Below are 9,673 nucleotides of genomic sequence, written 5' to 3'. Positions count from 1 at the left end.
AATAACCTGGTATTTCCCTGTTTTTGTTTACTTACAATTTTAATGGACTTGTATGTAGAAAGTCTTTGGATCTGCTGTGCCGAAAATATGTCTCTAATCTTTCAACCCTTGTTCATGTGAAAAATTCTTGTTGAGGTGATTAGGCTCTGTGAAATAATAACTGTTTGTGAGAGCAGAGGTTGCCACATCATGTCTGATCTGATCTGGGCTGCAGCATTTTTTTTCCTTCCAGCTATGTGTTTTGTTGGAAGATCAAATGAAGCCATGCAAATGATGGTAACATACTGTAAGGAAGAGTATGTCTCAATATTTCTATCAACTTGTATCATGCGCCAGAGAGACAGCTGTTTTCTCCCCTACTATGAAGACATAGATGCATATTAAACTGTGGTTTCTGGCTGCCTTTCAGAACAATAAGAAACTACACACCTGTCAGCTCTTGGCAAGCAGGAATAGTAAAATTACTAACTTTGTTTCCACAGCATTCGCTCACTGACAAACACACCATTGGTTTCATTTTTCTCTCCATCACTTCTCAAAAGGCTTAGATTTTTCCCTAGAGGCACAGAAGAATTAAGCAGTTTTACTACTGCTTCTCATAAATAGCTTACTTTTTAGAAAGGGTACATTTTCATGCTAGGCTTGCTTTATTACTACTTTTCTTCTGGAACATTTTTTTTGCCAGTCAGTGTTTTGCATCTGTAAGCCTTTGTGCTATATAGCACCCTCCTTTCCTAAGGCAATCCAAAAACCCTGCAAGCTAATGGCTCATTTAGTGATCAATTTGTCAAATAATATTCACAGATGTTTTTCTGGTAGTACAGTGCAGGTAATACCCATGTAAATGATTCCTTCTCATAAGTGGCTAGGTAGAGGATTTCTTTTGTAAAGTGTAGTGCAGAGTTTTCCAGCAGCCAAGTTTCCTTCTTGCCTGTCAAGCTTTTAATCATGGCATTCAGTTTTAAATATAGAAATGTGAATGAGCATAGGAGAAAATTTCTGTCCTTAAGGACAGGTCTTTAAGAAGCTGCAATGGAGTCCTAGGGTGGACTTAAGGGCTGACTTTCAATCTTGGCTCTGCATCTCTGGCTTTTGTGGTCTTAGCTAAATCATTAGTTATAAGAAAGCCATTAGTCTTTTTATTGTTTTTTTGGGTTTGGTTTTTTTTCACTTAGTATATTAACAATAAAACCAAACTGAAGAGAAAGATAGTTCAAGACACTTTACAAAATGATTGAAAACTACCCCATGTCATTCCTGCCCCCATTTCCCTTCTCTTCCCAGTTCTTACAGCTCCCTCCCACTGTCCCCCAAGTTAAAAGCACAAACCAGGAATTCCTCAGAAAGTCTTTTACAAGGAATGTTGAAAACTTTGAAGACATTAATCTGAAATGATCTGTCAAAGATCCAGAAGAATGGAATCTAACTGAACTTTAACTGCTTTATCCTACTTAAGCTGGAACAGAACTGCTGAGCCGAGCAATTTAAGATTCCCACAGCTGCACTAGCTATGTTTTCGTTCATGGTACTAAATTGTTTCCATTAGCCTGAAAAGGGTTATAAAACCTACAATCAATTTAGTTTCTGGGGCATTGTGTTTTGAATACCGTTTAATAGGGTGTGACAAAAACACATAATTTCTCCACATGTTCTTACATTGCAAGCAGATTTTGCTTGGTACTAGGCTTTGCACCAAATGTTCTGGACAGAGAAATGTTCAGCAGAGAAAGCGCTGGAATTGGAAATAAGGGAACAGTATCAAACAGCTAGAATGCCCAGGGCATGACAAGAATCTTAAGTGCAAGAGATGAGCACAAAGGAATAATAGGAATTTTTATCATCCATTTGCTCATCAGCTCCACATTTGCTATGGGTAGAAATCGTTAGATTTGTTTAAAGTAGTGGAAAAGAATAGATTAAAAAACTGGAAACATGAGTGAACCCAATTGGACAGGAATATATTTAACACCAATATTAATAACCAGAGATGGCTGAATATGATGAACAGCTGTGGGCAGAAGGAGGAGGATTCTTGCTTTCTTCCAATGAACTCAGTGATTTGGATTACTTTCTCAGCCTAATACACCCACAGCATTTTTGTTACATGAATAACCACATTTATTTTAATAAGACTTCTTGATAGGGGAGGACAGATTGATTTACTTACCTTTACTAATGCTCCTAATCTGTTTATATACCATACCTCCTTACAGTGCAAGCACTTCAGCTTGTGTTTTGTATTCACAGTGTATCTTAAATCAGTTTATTGCATGGGAAAATAAGATTTTTAATCAGGAATTGTGAGTAAACATGTTCAAACAAGTTATATGATAAGGCATTTCTGAATGGTGACGTGGAAAAAACCACATTGTCCCATGACAGCATGTACCTAACAGTGTGTTTTGGTGGTTCTGTAATTGTGCAATCATGTGCTGAGGTACCCTGTAAAACATGTGAATGCTGACCAGCAAAAAGGGACTTAATTCTATTTCTGACACTGGATGAGCTTAATTGTCTTTCCTAAGTGTTTTATTGTCTCTTAATTTACACTTAACACTTTTTAAGTGGAAGCAAAAGAAATCTGACAAATTTCACTTTGAGTCTAGAAATACATTACAATGTTAACAAGCCAGCTCCTTGCCAACCAGTGCTGTAGGGTAAGGAATGAAGCAATGATCAGGGAGAAATTGGATTGTGTCGGTCATAGTGCACTGATTTCAAGGTGTGCTTTTTTTGTCTCATTTGTTCTTGCAAATATTTTTAATGGTCTCTTTTAGAGATCTTAAAAATTAGGTGAGAACTTTTCCAGATTGAATTTTTAAGCAGAGAAAATTAGCTGCTGCTAAAGGAATATGTCATGGACGTTTCTAAACTTCTTCGCACTAGCATGTCTTGTGGTTACGTAAGTGCTATATGGCAATAGGTTATATCACTAGTATTTTGTAAGATGATGATAATAAAAACCTAATATGGTTTACCTGATGTGTAAAAGTAGCAAGCATTAAAGCTGATTGAGAATTGCTACATAATATTTTCATGCAACAATATTAAAGATGCCAAAACATTTGTTCCAATGTTCAGCTCAGTGGCCTAACTGAAGCTAGCTGTTGTAAAGCAGAGAGAAATCATAGAAAAATAGAGCTTGAGGGGGATTAGAGAGACTATGTAAACCATCCTGTTTTTCCAAAGCTGAACAAAGTGTCCATCACACCTAAGGGTGTTTCCTTCACCTGTTCCTACAGTTTTCAAGCAGCAGAAACGTAGCAACCTTCTCCATCTGTTCCAGTCCTTCCCTGTCCTTTCCATTGGAGAAGTTTTCTTCATACCTAACTAATCTCCCCTACTACCATTTAACTATATACTTTGTCTCAAACTTGGCAAATATGGAGAACAGTTCTTTCCCTTCTTTGCAGTTGCATTTTACAGAGTTACATTGCATCACATCTCTTCTGTTCTTTCCTTTTACCACAACACTCATCCCCACTGTTTTTGTTTCTTGATCATGTTTTAGAATCATAGAATTATTTAAGTTGGAAAAGACCTTTAAGATCATCGAGTCCAACCATAAACCTAACACTGCCAACTCCACCACTAAACCGTGTCCCTAAGTGCCACGTCTACGTGTCTTTTAAATACTTCCAGGGACGGTGACTCAACCACTTCCCTGGGCAGCCTGTTCCAATGCTTGACAACCCTTTTGGTGAAGAAATTTTTCCTAATATCCAATCTAAACCTCCCCTGGCACAACTTGAGGCTGTTTCCTCTCGCTCTATCACTTGTTACCTGGGAGAAGAGACCGACACCCACCTCGCTACAACCTCCTCTCAGGGAGTTGCAGAGAGCGATGAGGTCTCCCCTCAGCCTCCTTTTCTCCAGGCTAAACAACCCCAGTTCCCTCAGCCGCTCCTCATCAGACTTGTTCTCCAGACCCCTCAGCAGCCTCGTTGCCCTTCTCTGGACACCCTCCAGCACCTCAATGTCTTTCTTATAGTGAGGGGCCCAAAACTGAACACAGTATTCGAGGTGCGGCCTCACCAGTGCCGAGTCCAGGGGCACGATCACTTCCCTGCTCCTGCTGGCCACACTATTTCTGATACAGGCCAGGATGCCATTGGCCACCTTGGCCGCCTGGGCACACTGCCGGCTCATGTTCAGCCAGCTGTTGACCAGCACCCCCAAGTCCTTTTCTGACAGGCAGCTTTCCAGCCACTCTTCCCCAAGCCTGTAGCGCTGCACGGGGTTGTGGCCAAAATGCAGGACCCGGCACTTGGCCTTGTTGAACCTCATACAATTGGCCTGGGCCCATCGATCCAGCCTGTCCAGGTCCCTCTGCAGAGCCTTCCTCCCCTCAAGCAGATCAACACTCCTGCCCAACTTGGTGTGGTAATTTTCTATCTATCTGGTCACTTCTATGCTCTCTTTTCAGTTGAGCACATCTTACAGGCCAGCAGGATCTTCCAGGGCTGTGTGCAGGACAGAGGGATTCCTCTGTGTGCGTGCTGCATCCCAGCGTGCAGTGCTGGTACCTCACCTTCTGCTTGTGGTCTCTGCTTATCCCCAGAGCCAGAGTTACTACCTGGCCAGTGTGATATATCTGCTATATGGCTATCCCAAAGTAAATGCAGGATTTTATTTCTGTCTTTATTGAATTGAACCTTACTTTTCTTCTTCTCTATGTCACCAATCCACTGGAATCCTTACGGTTTCAAATCATATTCTCCAGTGTGATTTCAGTACACCGGTATCTGTAGTCTCTGAATTGGGTCTTTTCTGGCATCGAAATCATGAGTGAAATTAGTGAATGATATTTTGATACCTGATTCAGTAGGGTGGTAAATTTAAATTTTGGGATATATTTTTTGTGTTAGTCATTACTGAAATCCTCATAGATAACTGATTTAATCTCTTACTATCCTTTTCTTCTATCCTTCCTATCCCCTACTGTAGCTTGCTTTTCACCTGTAATGTACTTTTTTATCAAGGAACTGCTAAATCTGTGAATTATTTTCCTCTTAGATTTGTAACCTACAGGGCGTAATCTACTGCTTATATGAAGTTTCCTTTACTAAATTGAGTTGTCATTATTTTGTTAGTTTCCTCTCATAAAAAAGGCTATGTTTACAGATAACATTATTTATTACTTCTAGTAACTATCTGCTTTCAAGTGCTAAAATACTTTTGAAAAAACAATAATCATCATGGCTAACTTTGTTTTTCAGGCTCGGTTTCTATGAAAGTGTTTTTAGGGCAAAACAGCTCATCCATTTTTGTGGAAAGACTTTCAGGGTTTAGTACCCCCTTAACTATTTTGTGTTCTTTCTAGCATTGGGATCCACTTGCCAAAGCAGATATCATCCATGTGGATGTGTGGATGTAATGTGATCATTTGTCATACACAAAGGGTAAACAGCAGCATTTTGACTCTATCAATCGTACCTGTGTAATACATTAATATAATTTTTTTGAGCAAACTATGCAACAGCTGGCAATAGAGATGAAGATCCTGTAAAAGAGTGTGACTTTGAAAATGTAATGAAACTGAAGAGGTAACTGCAGCTTGTGTCTATTCAGAATGCGGAAAGGCTTTTTTTTAGGAAAGAATGTTTTTAAAGTTTTAAAAATGTCTGGTCATTTGCAAAAATTGAACCAGTTTATAGCGTGATTGAGAATGGACCTGTGCATGCAGAAAGGTTGGAAAAGAGTATAATAGCTGTTGAAATGCTGAGGGGAAAAAAAGGTGACTTCACTGAAATGTGTTGGGTGACGTTGCTTCTAGACTGCTATATAATTCAGTTCCTATTAAACCAGTAAAGAAATATAGAGAAATGTTTGGAACTTTTATATAATCTTCTGCTCCTAAACCCCTTAATGATTGCAGAAAACTTTCAATTTTGACTGGAATATAAAGGAACATTGAAGTATGAGTATATTAGTGTTAATTTTACCAATATTTCCAGGTAAGAAGTGTTTTGAATAAGAATAAAGGACTTTGTAACTCCATAGTAATGAAATAATCTAAACTAAGTAAGATCTGAGACTGGTTTGATCCTAGCCAAATCCACTGCATTTGTTGTCATAATTGCTACAGATGTTAAGGAACTGTGACAGCTTGATGTAATCTCTGATGGGTCAAGATGGAGACAACACCTTTAAAGACTTTACTTCCATCATGTGAAAGAGTGCTAGAGAGCAAGTGACCATTGTCCCAAATACAAACTATGTGGGAATCCAAATAAATTGAAACATGAAGATTTTGTGGATGAATGCAATAAGTGGAATTGGCAGTGTAATGGCAACAAAGCCATGTACAATGCTCCTGGCCAGTTATGGAGCATGCAGCTTTTTCAGTGCTAAAGCAGCCCATTCCAAAGGACCTGAAATGTTTTGAATGGCTTAACCATGGGCTACCATTATGGGAGTGGGTGGGGAAAAGGAGGTGGGAAGGGGGAAGTGTTAAGGCTTGTTACCCAAGAGATGCAAAACTTGGCAAACTCCAGCAAATCTAGTAGCAGTAGTTTAATCCTTAAAACATGTCCTTTTGTTAGGCATGACCCATGGCAGTTGGGAAAAAAGACCCACTGTTCTGATGAGGAAGGGTTTGTGCTGATGTGCTGGGTTTTGTGCTGGAGTGACTGAAGTGTGGGCATATTTAACATACCCAGAATGGAAACAGAGCAAGACCTTCTAGCAAAAAGGCAGTAGTGGACACAGTATGAGTGTGTGACTATCTAAACCGTCATGGCTGTTTGCTAGCTGAAAGTGAGCCAAAACCTTACCAAATACATTTTAAACTCCATACAGTTTAACACGTTTGCTGAAGAAAGCTGTCTAAAGATGGCATTAGCAGCTTATGAAGGTAGGGTGTGGTGGAATTTGGCTCTGATTTGTGCTGGTCACCTATACACACGTGGTTCTGAACATGCAGTTTTCAGATGAGTGATGCATGTCTACCAGACTGATGAACTAGCACCTGGTTGTGTCTATGGAAGGGTCCTTCTAGAGAAATTTAACAGTTATAAATATTAAATCATTTCTACCTCAACTAAAACAATTGACTTTTTTTTTCCAGGAAGGAAATGTTTGTCTGCATGTGTGAGATTTTCAAGACATAAGTTGTTTTCAGTTGTCATCTTCCCCTGTCTTTTTGCTACTATATTTTTTGCTTAGTGAGAAAAAATACAGAATGTGCACCCAAATTATTCCAATTAATGAGTCAACTTCAAGCATTCTTTCTTAAAATACAGTTGTCTGCTACCGTTGTTTGTGATACCCCCAGTAGGTTTAAACTGCATATCACAAAGCATGGTATATCTGACTTTCAGTGTTTGAAAACCAGAGTTCTGTAAATGATGCAGTCAATACATGTGAAACACTTGTATTTAATAAGGACTTGCAGAATCCATGCTCTGAGTATGACTTCATTAAACTGCAAATGGCTTGCAGATTAAGTTATTGATCATCTTTTGCAAGGCCTTGAGATGAAATTCTGCAGATCAGATTGAATTTGAATCCTTAAATGTGCTGCGAGAGACATCCATTTATAGTAGCATTTTGCCAATCAATGAAAGTAGGAAAACAGTACTGGAAGAACTTGTATATTCATTTGGCTGTCAGTGTAGCATGAGTACCTCAGAAACCTAAAATTTCACACCATCCAAGATCTTGAAAGCTACATATTATTATCCTCTCTATCCCATTTTCCAGACCTCTTCGTGGCTCTGCTCCTCATGCTTTTGGTACTTCACTCATTATTACTGAACTGAGAGCAATGATAATTTCTCACTGTTGCTGGTTTCCAATCTTTTTGTAAATATGATGCATCTGAGAGAGCAGAGACACTGCTATCATAGTTATTCTTGTTCAAGGACACCACACGGTCTGCAGGCCACATATTTGTGAAGTAATTCTTTCGGCTTATTGGACACCACTCATGCAGCACGCTGACAGGGCAGTGAGAGGCAGTGAAAGCTTGTGGCTTCTGTTTCTGTCCCCTCACCTGCTTTGCAGCATCAGAGTGACTCCACTGCTTGAAATGCTACTTTTGTTGAGGGTACAGGATGGGAAGGAGGGCTCAAGAAGCTCAGAGGAGTTGGAAATATAATTGACAGGTCAGAGTTTTTAGTGGCTCATCTTCTTTTTTGAATCACATGACTCTCCACTAAATAGTCATTAGACAAAATATATAATGATGCTTAAAAAGACAATCGTGAATAAAGAGATACAGTTTGATGTTCTCAGACACTGTGGGTGTGCAGGCCAAAGTAAGGTCCATACTATAGCTCCTTCTGACCATGCCTTCTTGCTCTCAAACCTCAGGAGGAGAAGGAGAGAGGTCATAAATTTCATGATGGAGGTAAAATTAGCATCCATGGAAAGTCCTTCATGAAGTACAAGTTCACAAGAGTCAGTCTTGTAGACTTTATTACAGTATTATGTGAACCTTACAGAAAAATTTTTAAAAATTATGTTTTAATAAAGACACCTGTCAGTATTAACTAACATTAGGTTCAATGCATTTACTTTTGTTAAGCATTTTTACCCTATTAAAATTTAGTTAATTTTATTGTTGCTGAATGGGATGTTCTGTGATTGAAATGAGAGTTTGTTAGTTGGTAGATTCCACTGAACAATATTGATTTTCATCCTTCTTATGGAGACATAAATATTTAGCATTTCTTTTTCTAAATTAAATGAAAAATATGCAAGATGTTCATTAATAGTCGGAGTACTATTGCTCTTAGAATTCATTTTGAACTAGGTATAGTGGAAGGAGATTGTGGAAAAATCAGAACTTTAAAGCAAATAACACAGATTTGTAAAAAGACATTTAAAAAAATTGTTAAGGTTTTCTGAGAATCTGGATACCAGAAATCACATAGCTTGAAAGTTCTTGAAGCTGTTGGGTCCTTTCAGATCTTAGCTTTTTACTATTATTGTAAGGCCTTTGGCCTCAAGGCAAAGGCAAGAAATTTTAGGTACGATATTTATAATCACATATGTGAGTTGGTTATAATGTAATGTACTTTGTTTATATCCTAATTTTCATTGTGTTAATGGGTCTACTGCCTTATTCATCCTTGAAACTACAGATAACTTTGACTGAGTTTTTCAAAATGTGGTCCCAAAGCATGATTCTAAAACTAAGGATGTTAGCCGCATGCAGAAAATTAAGAAGTTGTATTCACAAAGTTTGTGATTATGTACACCCGCATAGTTATATTTGCATTTTGAAAATAAGATGATCTGTTTGCACCTGTAGATCCTTGCATGGTCTAACTTCTATGCATACATTAGACATCTTGCTTTGCAAAACTGGCTTCATACTTCTAATAGAATCATAGAATCATAGAATCATTGAGGTTGGAAAAGACCTCTAAGATCATCGAGTCCAACCATCGACCCAACACCACCATGCCCAATAAACCATGTCCCTAAGCGCCTCATCTACTCGTCTTTTAAATACCTCCAGGGATGGGGACTCTACCACTTCCCTGGGCAGCCTGTTCCAATGTTTAACCACTCTTTCAGTAAAGACATTTTTCCTCACGTCCAATCTAAACCTCCCCTGACGCAACTTGAGGCCATTTCCTCTCGTCCTATCACTAGTTACTTGGGAGGAGAACGACACCCTCCTCGCTACAACCTCCTCTCAGGGAGTTGTAGAGAGCGATGA

The sequence above is a fragment of the Aptenodytes patagonicus genome, chromosome Z (assembly GCF_965638725.1).
Source record: "Aptenodytes patagonicus chromosome Z, bAptPat1.pri.cur, whole genome shotgun sequence".
Taxonomy (NCBI): Eukaryota; Metazoa; Chordata; class Aves; order Sphenisciformes; family Spheniscidae; genus Aptenodytes; species Aptenodytes patagonicus.
The sequence above is the reverse complement of the archived record's forward strand: the minus strand, read 5'-3'. Positions refer to the sequence as shown.